General features: G+C 45.6%; 1 protein-coding gene across 5 annotated transcripts in view; it reads left to right on the top strand.

Moving 5' to 3' along the window:
* Positions 1-17,049, top strand: part of RAB11FIP4 (RAB11 family interacting protein 4) — a 116,011-nt gene that overhangs the window by 76,144 nt on the left and 22,818 nt on the right. Inside the window, exon 1 of one of the 5 annotated variants that reach the window (XM_061455368.1) lies at positions 10,260-10,334. The exons of the other annotated variants lie outside the window; for them this stretch is intronic. The gene's annotated coding sequence lies outside the window, so the exon portion shown is untranslated. Of the gene's footprint in view, positions 1-10,259; positions 10,335-17,049 lie in introns of those variants that run through there. 5 annotated transcript variants of the gene reach the window in all.

The raw sequence follows: 17,049 nt of genomic DNA, 5'->3' as shown, positions 1-17,049 counted from the left end.
GGGTGCTGGGAGAGAGCTAAGGAAATATGTATGGATAGACACACCTTGCAGATAGTCAGACCAGTGCAGATGCTTGCAGACTTTACTCTGAAACAGAGTTTTCTTGTCTTTCAGATGCTTGCAGACTTTACTCTGAAACAGAGGCTGGAAAGAGCTTGTGAATGTGTGTATTTAAACAAACACCAGCCTCGAAGCCAGAATATTGTGGGTTTGAGTCAAAGCAGGAAGTTTGACAAAAGTGCTGATGAAACCAGGCTAATATCCCAGCACAGACTAAAAATACATTGCATTTGTCACTGTGAACGTTTGCACTTATTAATAGCCAATATTAAAAAAGCCTTCTGAGCCCATCTGCTACAGTTTCTGATTCAGGAGCTGAATGTTCAGGGTATTTGGTGGGGTTTGGAACATCTCTGCCTTGGGAAAGATTATTTTTAGCTGATTTTAAAATGATGACAGAATTTTTCTGGAATTTGTTAAAACTGAATCAGGATGCAGTTCTCACTGTTACGCCACTGTCTTGAATGGTAACTGGGAGTACTGGGTTCAGAACTGGGCACGAGTGTTGAATCCAGCCTTGTATTGGCATGATGAGGAATATAACCACCCTTTATTGGTAAATCAAGGGCTTGCAGAAATGACAGAGGAATATTGTAGCAGGTGAATGATTGATAATACTCAGGTTTTGAATAGTCACTTAGGATGAGGGATAGCAAGTGGATACAAGATTGATGTGCTGGGAAATCTATAAGGAAAAAGGCCCTTATATTTTTCAACGTGATCACAGCACATCATGGTTGCGGGACATAAATCTGAATGACAGTGTGTGCATCTGGTTATTAAACAATTATCTCCATACGAGTGATGGTTTGGTATGGAATTGAAGGGGCTGTACGCTGTGGCCCCAGCAGTGTGACACAGAGCCAAAGGGAATCTCTTTGTGTGACCCATCCAGTCTCTTGCAGTGAACAGACGGGATACTGACACTCCAGCTTTGAGGAGCCTGTTGCTGTGTTAAAGCTGCTATCACTTTTGTTGTTCCAGGCAGCAAATGAATGCATTTGAGGGTGAGCATCTCTTATCAGTAGTTCCCATGCTAGTGACTGATTTGTGCTGTTGATTGACAGCTGTGATAATGAGGTTATTGTGAGGAGGCAGTCGGTGCACAGAAATGTTTTTATGTCTTGTGGTCTGGGATCTTGGGCTTTTTGTGTCCTGAGAGGCTCTGTCTCTAGTTGGCTGGGCCAGAGCAAAGGGCAGAACATGAAATGACTGAGCAAGAAAAATCCCTGTTGCTTTCTCTGCGTTAGGTGGTTAGTTGGCAATAGCTCTTGTTCATTGTAGTAGCAAGATGAGAATTTTCTAAGCCTCTTTATGTACCTTTGCAGTGAAAATACCTGGGGAGCAAAACAAGTGCATTAGTCCTTAAACTCCTAGTTGTTCCTAGGTGCTCCATTTCTAAGTAAATCCCCTTTGCTGCTCACCCCCTCAGTGTTCACTGAACTCTGTTGATTTAGCTCTGGCTTTCATGCTGCTGGCTTACCACAGTACAGTGCTATGCCCCCAGGGAGCCGTGGATTTGGGTTTTGGCTTATACCAGAATAAAATACTGAGAAAGGGATTTGATGACTGGACAAGGGTGCTGTGGAGGAAGAGGGCAGAATTCTGGTTGCAAGGTTTGGCAAAGAGGCTTTCTGCATGTTATCTTTTCTCTTATTCTCTGGTTTTGCCTGCTGGAGGTGTGGAAGGCTATTTCCCAAAGCGCTGCTTTCACCACGCAAAGATCTCATTTTCTTCCTCTCTTTCCACTGGCTCCTTATTATCTGCGAGTTGCAAAAAAAAAAAACCAATCCAGCAGTGGCAAAGCAGCTGCTGTCTCTTAGGGACACGATTAAAATCCTCCCAAATGAAATGTCATGAAAGTATTGAGTTGTCATTCTCTGGTGCCATAGGAAATTGACTTGCTGTATATTCCTCCTGCGGGGCAGAGCTGATGGAAGTACCTGGCTTGCTAAGTTTCAATATGAATGCAAACGGGTGGTGAATGGGAACCACAACTCACAGAGGTAAAGGAATGTCGTAGGGATGGTCCGGGCGGAAATCGGATGTTTTTGATGTCTATACCAAGTCGTTAGGCTGGAATGTAATTCATGTCTCAGCTGATAAGACTGCGTGTGACTTGTAAATTAAAATCTGTAGGTTTCTTACTGAGATTGGACTCTCCTCGGTAATATCCAGCCGTGCCTCTGAAATGCTTTGTAGAAATGACTAATAGAAAGTAGTGGGGTTTTTTTTCCATCCACATGTTAATATTTTGTATCCACTTGCATACCCAAGACTGGAAATTCTGTTTCTGGATAGAACGGATGGTTGAGCCCATTCCTGACTTTCTGTATGACCCAACATCCTAAACCTAAAGTAATCCTGAACAAGGCACATACAAATTTGCAGCAGCTGCAACTGAAAATGATTTTATTAACGTTAGTTACTGAAGCTTGCTGAACCTGATAAGCCGGTTCCTCTGCTCCCCAGTGCTGTGGTGTCTCAGTCAGAAGGAACTGAAAACATCTGGTTCCTTGTTTGGTGAAGGAAAGAACCAGGGGTCTGCCCAAAAGTGAAAGAGAAGGAGCCCAGCAGCTGAGTGCCACCATGTCACCTAAGTGCACAGTCACAGGAAATGGACCAGTTCATGTAAATTACATGCAGACAGGCAGTATCTGGAGTCTCATGTAAAAAGCCTTTGCTCTGGCACAGTTTGGTGTCTTTCAGCGTAACAAACGACAAAGACTTTTTGTTAGCTTCCATGTCTCTCCTCCCCCCATGATTTGTTGCCTTTCCTAACTCTACACCTACCTCAATCAACTGGTAAAGACCGTGGCTGGAGACAGGAGCTTGTATTAGGCAGATTCATGTGCAGAGCTGGGAGGGTACTACTCTGAAAGATCAAGAAGTGCAGCACCAAATACATATGTTGTATTAAAAACCAAGATTTTTATCAAATGGGTTTTCTTTTGAGACAGAAAAGTGTCCATTTTAGGAGAGAAGAGGGAGGATCAAACATCCTGTAAGCTCTGATCCATCATCATATGTTGCATGGTCATGTTATCAGTCTAAACACTGACCTGGATATGCAAATCTCCATAAGCACAGATATGCTTTGGGCACAGTGGGCTTATTGTCCTGAAAAAAAATCAAAGGGAGGTCTTGAGTGATGTCTTGCTATATAGATGTTGCTGCTAAAAGCAAATTCTCCCAGCACGCAAGTGCAGATTGTTTCTGTTATTGATTGCCAGTCTCTGCTTCATTGAGACCACATGGCCCACTTTGTTTTTGTAGCTGTCTTTTATAAAAACTGACAAAGAGGTAGCAGTGTTTGAAAAGATGAGTCTTGAGAGTCCCCTGGGCAGCATTTTCATGCTGTAAAGTGATACTGGCACATTTGAGCCACAGATGCTTTTAACACGCTAATAAAACAAAAGCCTTCCTTCTCAGGGTAGTAAGCTTTGTGGGTTTGTCCATGCTTAATGGGCCAGACCCCAAGAAGTGGAGAGAACCTGTTCCCACTCCAGCTGTGCTCTCAGGAGTTGGTCCTGTGTTGTAAACTGCAGAGAAAAATCCCATACTTTCTCAAAGTATATTTTGCTGCTTCATTGCAGGCTCATAATGTGTTTTATACTGACATGGCTTATCTGTATTGGGTTTTAGTGTTGCAGTCAGCAAGCTTTCATCCTGTATTTCCAGTGACCAGTATTTACAATTTCTACTCCTCTCCTGTTCTTGCAATACCTGACTTCATAAGGCGCCAGTCAGAGCTCTATTAGCACACACACCAGCAGATCTTTGTTTTGGCATTATATTTGAAGATATCTAAAAAATTTTAGATCTGAGACATTTCCTACTAGGACCTATCATGAATGGAAATGTTTGACCTCAATCTGTCTCTGCAGCAGCTCCTGATGTGTAAAATCATGGGAATACCATCTTCTATCATTTTGAAGAGGCTTTATGAAGATAAATTAATCTTTGCAAGGCACTCAGATGTCAGTGTGATGAGCACAAAGCTTGGGGGAAAATAAATAGTTCTGTCTATAGAGGCTGTTAGTAGTAGCTGTAAATAAGACGTGAAGCTACACTTTGATCAAGGAGACTAGAGCAGATATTGAATGCTTGCTGATAAACTGAGCACCATCCAGCCTATGTCCTGGACAAATCCAGACCAGTGGGAAATACCGTGTGACTATGTGATTAAAGAGATGTATTAATGCAAACAAGCAGTAGGACCAACATGAAGTTGCACCCATGAGCTCAGCACAGGCTTTAGGATGCTCTGCTCAGCAACATTGCTCTTAGCCATGTGAGAAATATTAGCCACTCATGAGCATGAATTATTCTTGTCCTGGACAGCTGATTCTTTTCCTTTCCTGTGGTAACAAGTGATGTTACACAGAGTAGGGGCTAAAAGCTTTAAGCCATGTCATGAAAGCATGCTTAGAGTTGAAAGTACGAGAGGTATGTTCTTCAGGCAGCAGCCTGTCTTTTACAGACCATGCAAAGCCAAATCCAGTAGAGCTTCACATCCATAAGAGGGGCTATCAGAACCCCCTGCTCCATCCAGGTCTCCAGGCTCACCTAACTCCTGGCCAGTAAACCCACCAATAAAGCAAACTGACCCTGCAGCCGCAGAGGAGCTGAGTTCATGTATCACAGCAGAGAGCTGAGGAAATGCATTTGCATCTTTTTGGTGCAATGTGAAGTTGCTTGGCTCCACCTTGGTTGAAGCTCTGAAGTGGTTGAGGGATGTTCACACTTTCCTTGCTGTCTTGTGTGCACTTACCTGCAGAGTGAATGTGTCTCTCCCAGCCCATCTCTATAGGACAGGTTACATATTTTTCACTTGAATTTGCTCATATAACCTGTTGTTTTATCTTAATTTTTTATTATTGGCCATATTGACAAAGACCAAATAGAATAGATTTTGTGCCTGGCATGTTTCTAACAAAGATGCTTTAATTGTGGATTCACAGCTATGATTATGAGACACCTTCAGAGCATGATATGGAAAACCTAATGGTACCGTTGCAGTGATGAGTGAAAAATAAACTGCTTTTCCAAGCGGGGTGCATATCCTGCTCTATTATCTGACGTTTGGATTCACAGTTCTTGACTTACTGTCCCTGAGGCTTTTGGAGAGGAACACAGAAAGTCTTGCCAAATGCAGCCTCATTAAGCAACCAAAGGGTAACCTACTGATGGCAAAGAGGTTGCAAGTAGCTCATCTGTAGAGAGGGCAATGGGTAAGTTCCCTGAAATGTCTTTATGCTGTAACTGCACATCATAGAGTTGGGTCCAACTTCATTATAGGCCCAAGGAGTTGATGCTAATGGGCTCCCAGCCAGCCCCATCCTGCCCTCAGCAGTCAGACCTTCTGTTGTGAACCCTTCATCTGACCCGTGCTTTTTGATCTGCTGGGCTGCCTGCTGTATTCCTGAGGACAGTACAGAAGCAAGCATTCTGCTCTGATTAATGTTAAAGGGGATCACGGGGAGAGCAAGCCCCCATGGTCTACCCTATGGTGGAGAGGTGAAAGAGCTGCTTCCCTACTTGCTAAAACAAGCCTCTCTGCAGACACTTTGGGTCTTGTTTTGGGGAGTGAGAGCAGGATTTGAGCTGAGCCTACTCCACCTACAGCAATGTTCCCGTGCAGCTGTAGTTTGGAGCTGACCTCCTCACCCTGTCCAGGGGTGCAGGGATGGGGAGGGCAGGGAAGAAACTGCAGAATACTCTGAAAAGGCTCTATCAGCTGTAAATGCAGCCTGCTGCTTCCCACAGCAGCTCCACACTTTTCCTCTGTTCATCTGCCTCCTCCTGACCTCCCCTTCAGGCAAGTAATGGGAACAAATTGTAGTCTGAATTCTGCTTCCCTCTGTCCTCTTTTTCTTACCTCAGTCTGTTCTGATTGTAAGATCTTTGGGACAGGGACTATGTGCTACCTGTGTTTCTGCAGAAACTAGTTTAATTAGGGATCATTCTTGGTTTGTTCTGTCATAATAAAAGGGATTCGTAATAATACTGCAGTAAGTAATTCACACCAGTCTCACTGCATTTGCTTCAAAGGAGGCACTCCAAAGTAAGATGAGAGTAGATGAGATGACGATCAGACCAGCTGTAATTAGTAGTCTGCGCTATCTCATTTTGAAGCAGAGCAGTAACGTGCAGTAGAAACTCGGCCAGCTATTATTGTGGGGGGAAAACCCACAGAAAAGGTATTTCTACGTAAGTATCTGTGCAAAGTAGCCACCAATATTCATCAGAGAGAGCATGATTAAAGACCTTTGAAGCATGATTGGAGTTGCCAGTTTTCATGAGATAATGAAGATGCGAGTTTGGTATATACATTCTGGTGATCTCATTATCTTCATTATTAATTAGTCTGTGTTCTTCACATTTCAGCTCCAGTTTCTTGTCATTAGGGTGACTAGCCTGTGAGCGATGCTTTAGTGAGATTCAGAGGAAGGATTCTGCCTCTGGAACAGCAGAGGAGGTGCCAGCCTTTGTTCAGAATTGCTGCAGAAGAAATTGCAGTGCTTTGTACAAGATCAGCAGGTTGTTCTGCCAAAAACCCTTTTAACAACATACCCTGCCTGGCATTTCCCTGGTTTCGGCAGGCACTCTGGCTGCTACTGCAAGTCTCACAAATTGGTTTGGGTTGGAAAGGACCTTAAAACTCATCCAGTCCTAGCCCTCCTGCCATGGGCAGGAACACCTTCCACTAGAGCAAGTTGCTTCAAGCCCCGTCCAACCTGGCCTTGAACACTGCCAGGGATGGGGCAGCCACAGCTCCTCTGGGCACCCTGTGCCAGTGTCTCAGCACCCTCATAGGGAAGAAGTCAGCAGTGATTGTGATGTAGGCACTCAGCTCTGTACTTAATGTTCTTCCTCTAAGCACCCAAATACGAATATTTGGCCCAGATCTCCACTGGCATGCTTCTGCAAGCACCTTTTTCAGGATGCTTAGCATCATTCATCTGTGGGATCTGGCAGTACCAAGCATCATTTTGCCAGTGTAGCCATCTCTTTTCTTTCCTGTGGTAATGAAGTTAAAAGCCTACTCTCCATTAACAGAAAGCTAGTTGTCTGTATCCTAGCCTCAAACTCTGGACAGGACTTAAGCTTACACTTACTTTACAAATAAAACTATGTACAAGTAGGTGTAGGGCAGACAGGATAGGAAAAGCCAAAATGAATTAAGATGAAAACTGCGTGTGTGGGAATGCCCTGCCATTTCCAAGGGCCAGCTGTTCCAGTACTGTAGAACCCACCTGCCATTGCTCAACATTCCTTTGGAAAGCAGAAAGTCTGCTATTGATGGAAGCAGAAAACACCATGCTCATGAGGCTCTCGGTGTGCAGATCCCATTCATGCAAACTGAGCGTGAAGCCTGGAGCATATTTCAATCTCTGTGGTCATCTGAGCTATTACTGACCTGCACAGATTCCTCAGCTGCCTGCAGTCGTGATGAGAGGAGAGCCCGCCAGTCTCACCTGGGGAACACAGATCATGCAGCATCTCCTTCTGTGGCGCTGACTCGCTTGAGTTGCAGGTGCCAGCCTTACCAAGTGGAAGCTGCTCTCTGGGCACTTCACACAGACATACAGCGCTCCCTCCTCACCTCGCTGCTCTTACACATGAAGCAGCTAAAGGTCTGTGTCACTCCAGATACAGTTCTATTCCTCCAGAAGGCAGTGATGGCCACCCGCCATGCTGACAGCGTGAACAGCTTTTCCTTTTGTAGGAAACAAATCATAAGTCATATTACACAGGAAATTATCACTTTACTGTGAAATATGTGAAAAATAAAGTTTTGATCTCAGTGGAGATCAAAGCCAGCCTATAACAATCTCCACTTAAGGCTTAGCTTTAATGAAGTGAGAAGTGGACCTCTATTATAGCTATGATAATTATTTAATACATTTTTTATGCAGTCATTTCTTAATAAGAAGTGATTGCCTAAAACCTGTACATTTTCTAGGACCTTTATTGAGGAGCACTTCTATCAATGAGACATTTATGCCTTCTCAGTTATTACTGTGTAGTAAATGGCACAGTCCTGAGTGGCATCATCAGGTGAAACAAACAGGTATGCTTGTTCTTAACATCTCTATTATAATATCCATTTTGGCTGTTTGTGCTTTATCTGTCAAACATCTCTTTTACACTTTGCCCACCACAAGCCATTGAAAGTTGTAGTCATCCTGCAAGTATCAGGAACCATTTACAATGTGCCGTAGTACTGCCTGCTCTGTGTAACAATGCAAACTCTCCCTGCTTGCATCTTTCAGGAAACCATTAAAAAATGTACTGTGCAAGTAATTATTCTATTTGTGACTGTTATTTCCTCTGCAATGAACCCCCGATATACAACTCTTTCAAAATGACTACTAAAAGGAAACTCAGGTTTTAGAAGTGTCCTATTCAATGAGCAGTTAAGTTGCCTGTCCCCACATCTGCCTAGTAAAAATGGCTTTCCCATGCATTCAGGTTAGTGAACAGGAGGATGTCTGGCAGGTGGGTTTGATCTCTGGTACACTGCTCAGTATCAGCTTCTGCTCAGCTTCCTGGCAGAGCTCCTGAACACGAAGGCTCCGGAGCCCTGGTGCCACCGCAGGGAGCCCAGGATCTGCAGGGACCTGCCCCACTGAGTCCAGGGGACCCCTCACACACATGAGGAGAGCAGGGGGTGTTGGCTGAAGCTGCGTGTTGCTTTCATCTGCTGCTCTTGCACTTCATTACACTAAACCTAAGGCACCCCCCACCCTTCCCATGCTTCTCTGTTCAGCAGAGACAGAATTCTTTTCCTTTTCTTTCAATTAACTGGGCAAAGGGTCAAGTTCAATGAATTGCTTTGAGCTTTGCAGAGAAGAATTGAGGCTTATGAAATTATTTGTATTTTATTGCCCTTTTTGAATAACAGTATTTTACACTTAGAAGTCTCTGGCTGTGGTGAAAATTACAAAAGGCTCAGGCAAGACCTGGGACATGCGACATTGAGCTGGTGTGAGTGAAGTATGAGCTGGGGGGCTTGTCAGTGCTCACTTTGGTCTGTTTTCTTACAATTTCCTTATCCTCTGGTGCTTCCTTCCCTGTGTAACACTGCAAAGAAGACTGCCAGTCTGTAAGGGCAGCATTTGGCTCCTGGGCAGGAGTTCTGCAGAAAGCATTTGTTTGAATGCCCCTGTCTGCCTTTGACTCCCCTACTGCAGGGCCACAGAAGCAGATTTTATTTCGTTAATCTTTTCTTTATTAGCACAAACAGCACAGTAAACACAAGCCTTATGAGGTGTTGCAAGAAGGGAAGTTACACAACCTCTAAGAAGTGAAGTGAATTCAAATTAACGAAGGCAGTGTGAGTGTTCTCAGCCTTTTTTTTGCCTTCCTTTATCTTGTAACTGAAGGGATTAGAATCAAGGACAAATCAGACTTTGCTTCCTAACAGAATCCTTCTCTTTTGCTCTGTAGCACACTGAGGGTGTTTTAGACTGGCACCATCAGCATGGGGAGGCTGTACATGCGGTTGATCATCACTCAGCTGCAGGAATCAGAGTGAACCCTGGTGTCCCCAGAGACTGTCCCCACCTGGGACCTGATATACCTGCTGCTCTCGAGGCTGTCCCACCGCACTTCAGTCTCTACTTTCTTGTTGCCTCCCACCACTTTTCCTTCCATTTCATTAATTTCATTTAATTTCATTTTATTTCCTTTCATTCACGGTTTGTGTTGAGGGGACCTTAAAGCTCATCCAGCTCTAACCAATGCCACGGGCAGGGACACCTTCCACTAGAGCAGGTTGCTCCAAGCCCCATCCAACCTGCCCTTGAACACTGCCAGGGATGGGGCAGCCACAGCTTCTCTGCCACCCTCCCAGGGAAGAGCTTCTGCCTAAGAGCTCATCTCAGTCTCCCTTCATCTTAAAGCCATTCCCCCTTGTCCTGTCCTTAAAGGCCCTCGTCAAAAGCCCATCTCCAGGTCTCTTATCGCTCCTTTACGCACTTGAAGCTGCCCTAAGATCTCCCTGACTCTTTCTCACAGTGAAAACCTACCCTCATATTGCTATATATATTATCCATATATATAATTATTCGCCTTTTAATCCACATTTCATTGCATCCCGCTGAACCCGGGCCTAACACCGGACACCCCCCCTCCGCCACCTCCGCCATCGCGTCGCTTAGCAACCGCGGGGCGGCACACGTTCCCGCCCAACGGCGGCCTGGCTCCGCCCACCGCCCCCTTCATGAGGGGCAGGGCCGGGTTGTGGGGACCCGGCGCCGGGGCAGGTACGGGAGGAGAAGGCGGGAGCCTGTCGGTACCTTCGTGTGTGTGGTGAGGGCAGAAGCTTTCCGCCGGTGTTGGGGTCTTCCACGTCGCAGCCCCGGCGCGGGGATCCCGCTCTGCCCCTTCGGGGGCAGAGCGGGATCCCCGCGCCGGGGCTGCGACGTGAGGGAAGTGGGGTTCGTGGGCCCGCCGCCTCCGGTGCTGGGCGGGTGAAAAGCATCGCTGAAACCTTCCTATTGCTCCGGGTTTGCTGTTTGTTGTTTGCCGAAGGAGGGGTTGTTCGCGCCGGGGTTATGTAGGCTGAGGGGTTGGGCTTGGTGTTGCTTGGAGGGCTCTGGTAATGCTTTTACGTGGGGGAAAGGCGAATTCTGCTCGGGGAGGAAGGAGGGAGTCTTCTTGCCTCCGCCGAGCCTCCTGCAGCACATGGAGATGCCCAAGTATCTGGGCTTTAAATCTTTAATAGGCTCAGAGGAGCAAAGACTACTTTTTAAGGTCGAATGCAAGCAAGGGGTGTGTTCTGCAATTATCTTCTGTGGCACTGGTGATGTGTTTGGATTGCTATTACTTATTGTTGTGTGCTTTTAATACCCAGCTGGGGTTATGAATGCATTTGCCAGCTCTGGGGTGCTGGTGACATAGCCAGGAAGAAATGATTTGCTGTCACACAGTGTGTTCTGTAACAGCAGCCCTTGTGTGGGACCCGTGTCACCCTAATGTGATCAGTGAAGTGGTCCTGCCGCTGGTGTATTGTGTTCTGTTGGGCCTGTGTTATATGTGCTTGGCAGCAGCAAAAGGCAGTTTATAGCAGAGATCTTCCTCTGAAGCTTTCAGTGGTAGAGGTATTAACAGTTCCTGGTCTGGAGCTGTTTGTCGTGTCCCTGAAAAGGACGCAACTTGTGCTGTTCTGTTACATAGAAGTGACCTTATGGCAGAGATCCCACAGCAGGCAAATGCTGTCCTTGCTCTGTTCCGTGCTAGTGCTGATTTCTGGGTGGCAGTTTAACATTGCTGCGTGGATAATAGCAATAATCTTCATGATTTCTGGCAGATTTATAAGGTTAGTGTCTTTGGGGACGCAGATAATAATTTATCCTTGTGTTACTTGTCTGTTTTAACTGCTCATGTTGAGGAGGGACAGATTAGTGAACACTTCTGAAGTAGGTTCAGATTAGGCTCCCTGAATGTGGACTTCGTGGTACCTGTATTCAAGCCCTTATGCCAGCAATATCTGTGATTCTTTCGATCGCTTTTGGTGTGCTCTTATGGCTGCTCATGTTCAAAATAGCCTTATTTCAGTCAGATGGTGTGCTGAATGGTGGGGTTGCTCCCCAGTGATGGGACTTGATTGCTATTCCCTAATCATTTCCCTGTTCTCAGTAAGAAGTGAAGTGTGAACTTGCTGGCGAGACGAGTGATTTTTCTGCATATGGCCCTTCTGATATTAGGGGAAGGGGATATATTATTCACACAACTGGGTACAGAAGAAGACAGTGCAATTTCTATTGGCTGTTTGGCAGCATATGCCTAAGATGAGGAGCCGTAGTTGTTCCCAATGCTAGATGTGGTAGCCTTTGAGCAGTTTTAAGACCTCTTTTAATGGGTTTTGTTTAACTTTGTTATCTGAAGAACTACTGCACACCGCAGTGAGTGTCCTAGGAGCTACCTGATGTGAAGATGTTTCTCAGCTGTGGTTGCCCTGTCAGGGCTCTCACCCGCATGGTGGTTGGGGGATCTTTGCCATGGGCAAAGGCTGCAAAACAAAACACTATGCCAAAATAGCAAGAAGAATGGAATAGCTTTGCTTCAGTTATTGATTAACCAGTTGTGTTACATGTTTTGAGCATACCTTGGTCTTAACTCTTTTGAGTAAGTGTCCTAGTGAAATATTTCTAATGCTTATAAAACTAATCATGGGTTGCTGCTGGATTAACCATTATCCAAACATTAATAATCTCAAATGCTTACCATTTTTCAGTGGTTGACCCCTTAAATTCTGAATTGCAGCAAAATAATGTAATTCCTTTTGTTCTTTCTGTAGCCATTTGGGTTGATTGCTGCACTGACCATAAGACAGGCTCTGTAAGTGCTTCCTGACAACATAAAACAGCGCTTTGGGCACTGCATTGTAGCTAATAACCAGCGCTGGTTGTTAGTAGGGGGTCTGTGGATATGGCTCCGTTTGATTCTTGTTTTCAGTGTGCACACTGCTGTTGTTATAAGTGATTTCTGCTTGGTCCCTATCCGTTTTGTCTGTGCACATGTTAAGGGTAGAAATATCTCCTGCCTACACATAGCTGTAAACTCTAAAATAAGCCATGCTTTGTATTTTACCATGTAAGTGAAAAACATGGTTTGTTGGCTGTGCCAGAGTTTATGATCACTGAGTCTTTAATCTATGTTTGTCATGTGTCAAGCACTATGATGTGCTTGGCAGCCCTTCTACAATTAAGTGCTTTCACTTCATTGTAAGAAAATAAAAGAGCAGGTATGTGAGAGCCTTTCTTTAAAAAAATAAATCAAATGCCTTTTATGAATAGGTAGGGACAGTGAAAATGTCTAAAAATCAGTGCTTGTGAACTTTGCTGGCTAAAGGCTGCAATTCCAGTTATTCCTGCAGCAGAGATGCCTTAACCTGTGGTTTGCCCCACCACCAGCTGAAGAGCAGCAAAGGTCCTGGAGCTCCTTCCTCCTCCTAATGAAGAGCTCTTCAGAGCTACTTCAGTATTTCCTAAACATAAAGTAAATTAGTGTATAGGCTTCTCTGCATTCAGTGTGACCAATGAGCTCTTGGAAGTGTTTCCATATAAACTAGAGCAAAGCCACATCCTTAATACTTTTCCTCTGCTTGCCAACATAAACTACTCATCAAGCATGGCTGGATTTCTTACTGTGCTGGGGAAACTCGAGATGTTTCTGCGCCTCTTAGGGTCTGAAATTGCTCCCGTTCTCCAATCATGCCTCCCCTGTGGAGGCTGCAGTGTAATCTAACCTGGGTGGGTGGGAAGACACAAGTATGATTTGCGAGGCAAAAATTTTACTTTTTTTGCCTTTCCTTAAATGTCTTTTATTTCCTTGTGTTTACTGGAGGCCTCGCTTGCAGTAGTATAGAGAAGAAATTCAAATATTATACCTCCCAGATTCTTAGGGGAAATGGAGTTTGACCAGGGTTCCTGTAAACAATTAGCTTAGAACTGTACCTCCCTGGAGCAGCTTCTTGTTCTTCAGGCTGTTTGTGCCTAGTGTTACTCTGGAAGTACCAGGAGTACCCTCCTCTTCACCTAGCCTCAGGCTGGAGCAGCTCTAAGTCTGCTCAGGGAGCTCTTCACCCATGTGCCTGCGGCTCCCATGGGCAAGAATGAAGCAAGTTTTTGCTATTTATTGAGTACCTGCTTGGGTGACCTTGAAGCTTGTCAAAGAAAACAAGTTGGTATGTGAGTTCAGCTGTCTCCTGAGTGGCAAGCACCAGTTGCAAAGAGCATCCTGTAGCTTACAGACTTGCTTAATTAAGGAGCTGGACTGAGAAGTGTAGTGGACTATGCTTTAGGGTTAAAGACATTCCTTTGCAAGCAGCCTCCAGCTCTCTTTGACGTGGTATAGAATCACAGAATGGTTTGGGTTGGAAGGGACCTTAAAGATGAGCTAGTTCCAGCTGCCTTGCCACAGGCAGGGACACCTTCCACTAGACCAGGTTGTAGTGTTGCTTCAAAACAATCTCACCTCATCTTGGTCCTAAGGCTGGTTCATACTGGGGTGTCTTTGGAGTGCCTGTGACTATGAACTGCAGGTGTGTTTCCTTTGCGTGAGGAACGTGACATCTGGCTTGTGGTTGCCTCTATGGTGTGCAGCAGTCTTAATAATTTGTTACCAACCACGCCAGTATGGCAGTAAATGCCGCTGCTCGTGATGTACCAGCACTGCCTTCACTGGCCCCATTGCCCAAAGGGGCTGGTTTAACAGGGGCAGTCCCAGAAAAGGATCCCTGGGGAGAGTTTGCTGTTTTCTGATTTCTTCCCTGTCACTGCTGTTCTGTTTTTAAAAATAGAGATTGTCTCATCTCAAGGCAAAGGCTTCTCAGGAGGGTTAATTGTGTCATATTTGTTATCTGCTGTGCAGATCTTTTTAGGCAAATCATTTTCATTGGTTGTATACCAGCTTTTTTAAACCAAGAGCTGCAGCACCCCTTTGCATACCGCAAAGGTGATGCTGAGCTGACCACAGCTCCTTTCAACATGCAGCTGCCTGATGTGGGTGCTCTGCCCTGGAACGGGGGTGGCAGGTACCTGCTGTGGGCAGTTCACTGTATGGGAGGGGCTGTGGTACCGGTCTGCAGAGGTCTAGCAGCTTGCACAGTCAAAAGCATTTTGCACTGTTAGCAGACTTTTTCACGTAATTAAATCCTGCTATTACTGGAGTGGACACCTTGGGAGTGACATTTGTGACACCTCATGATATACCAGCGTGGTGCCATTTCTCACCTCTTCTTCTAGGTATGTGAAAGAGAATGGAAACTGTCTTGTAGCTCAGCCTTGGAACAAGGTGCCAAACAACCTGGTGGGTTTTACTCTGAACTCAAGTGGTTGATGTGCTGGGCCTGTCCGTGTTGAAGGTGAAGGGAATGTACTTGTTGCTAATGCCACCGGCTAGGATGTTTTCTTCTGCTGCTCCTTGCTTTGAGACTCCAGTGATGGGTCTGATAGCCTGTCATAGCCATGTATGTATGTGATAGTAGTGGGAAGCAGTGCAGGGAGTGACAGGACACAACTTCAAAGTAATTGGAAAGAATTTATTTTTTTTTCCCCTCTTCTTTCCACTGTCTTCAGAGGATCAAATTAGCAGCCTGCTAAAATCTTTTAATGTTAAAACTTTCAGAGCATAAACAATGACCTGTGAAAAGGAGTGCTTGGATCTAGCCCCTGTGCATGATGAGGTCTGGCATGTCTATTATGGCCAATTAGAGTGACAGGTAAACACTCCTGACTCCTGCCGCTCCCTGGCTGGCTCCAGGCTGCGCGCTGCCTTTCTCCTCTGCCCTGGAAAAGGCACGTCACTTTGAACTTCCTATCCAGAGCACAAAGCAGCCTTTCAGAACCTCTGTGCCCTCTGCTCCTGTGGTTCAGTGTGAACAGCCCAGAAGCTCAAGCTTGGTCTTTCAGTCAAGACCTGTTGTCCCTGAATTGCACAATTGTGTCAGATACAAATGTTACCATGAGGGAAGGAAACGTGACTGGCAGTGCGCTGCAGCGCAAGCATAGCTCACCCTCTGCCTGGGGACTCCTCACCAGCTTTCCAGGATGCTGTCTAGCACTTGATTATAGACATGGATCTTAGGATTAAACTTGCCCCTAGAAGTCCCAATACCCACAGCAGCGGTGTGTAAAGCATTGGCAAAAACTGAGCTTCAGGTATGAGATTTGAGTAATTAGTCAGAAGAAGCTATTGCATTGAATAAACTCACGGCCCTAAACCAGCTTCTTATTTGGACAGCTTAGTAAAATAGCCATGCTCTGCACATTCATCTCGAACTCCCAGCTATGCAGGGAGACTTGATCTCGCATGCTGCAGCAGGAGGTGGAAGCAGTTTCTATGACTTCCTCCCCCATCAACCTACCTGCCAGCTGCATTGCTGCGTGCAGCAGCCCCTGCTCTGCCTTGATCTCAGCAGAGCTTGCTCAGCTTCCTTACGAATACAGATGCAGAGGTGGTCTCACTTGATGCTTCTGCATTTTCCTCTTGCAGAGTTTCTTCCATTCTCAGTCAGATCAAAGGGTAGATCAGCATCTCCCCACCTCTGCCTGACAACTGAAAAGGAATGGAAACATGGTGGGGGAGAATGTGCTTTAACCATCGCCTACTTGGTGTAAATACGAAATCTTTGTAGAGGAGTGGCATGTTTCTAAAACACATTGGTGAGAAACACTTCACACCCTTCTTTATTACCCAGTAATTACAAGAATACTTGCCTTCCAATGCAGTGGCTGCATAAATAAAGATGAGAGTGCCTGGGTTTTCTCTGTGATGGATGTGCAAAAGTAAGTAACATTTCATCTGAGGCTGCCAAGCCTGGCATGCCTCCACATGGCACCCCTTCCCTTCCAGTTGTGGTGAGGTGATGTTTCCTGCACTTTTGCTGGGAGGAGACTTGATGGGGATGGTGCACGGACGGAACTACAGATTGCAGATTGAGCTAGCAGATTGAGCTTGTTGGATGAGTGCAGGTTAGGGGCATGATCCTTGTGAGGGAAGTGCTATGGCTGATGTGCATGTGGCATTTCTTGTTTCTGGTCGTGTGTGATTGTTCCAGCTCTTACTAATCAAATTGCTGGGTGGCGGGAGACATGGGTCCTGTTTTTAATTCCCTGTCTCTTCTGGAATACTGGGAGGTTGTCTAAATGTCAGAGGTGCTAATGATTTGGCTGTGATGGGAGCAAATTTTAACTGGGCTTGCTTTTCAGCATGAATGTACTGATGTAGGCATGTCATGTAGCCTGTCTGTCTACCAAGTTGCTAGCTTTCAGCTGCTTTTTGTGTGGGCATTTTAGTGATTGTTTGCAACCTGGGAAAGCCCAGCCAGGTCACTGCAGGGCAAGGCAGAGCTGTATTTCCATACCCACCTAATGCTGACGCCGCTTTCTTGCCCCACAAGGATCAGAAGAAATCCATGGGAATAGCTGTCTTCTGGCTCCTGCTTCTGTTTAGGGTGGCTGGGCAAAGGCAGGG

The sequence above is a fragment of the Pezoporus flaviventris genome, unplaced genomic scaffold (assembly GCF_033815535.1).
Source record: "Pezoporus flaviventris isolate CSIRO_AGI_PZ_B2104156 unplaced genomic scaffold, CSIRO_AGI_Pfla_v1 ptg000020l, whole genome shotgun sequence".
Classification (NCBI taxonomy): Eukaryota; Metazoa; Chordata; class Aves; order Psittaciformes; family Psittacidae; genus Pezoporus; species Pezoporus flaviventris.
Note: the sequence above shows the minus strand (reverse complement) of the source record. Positions and strands in the feature narration are given on the sequence as shown.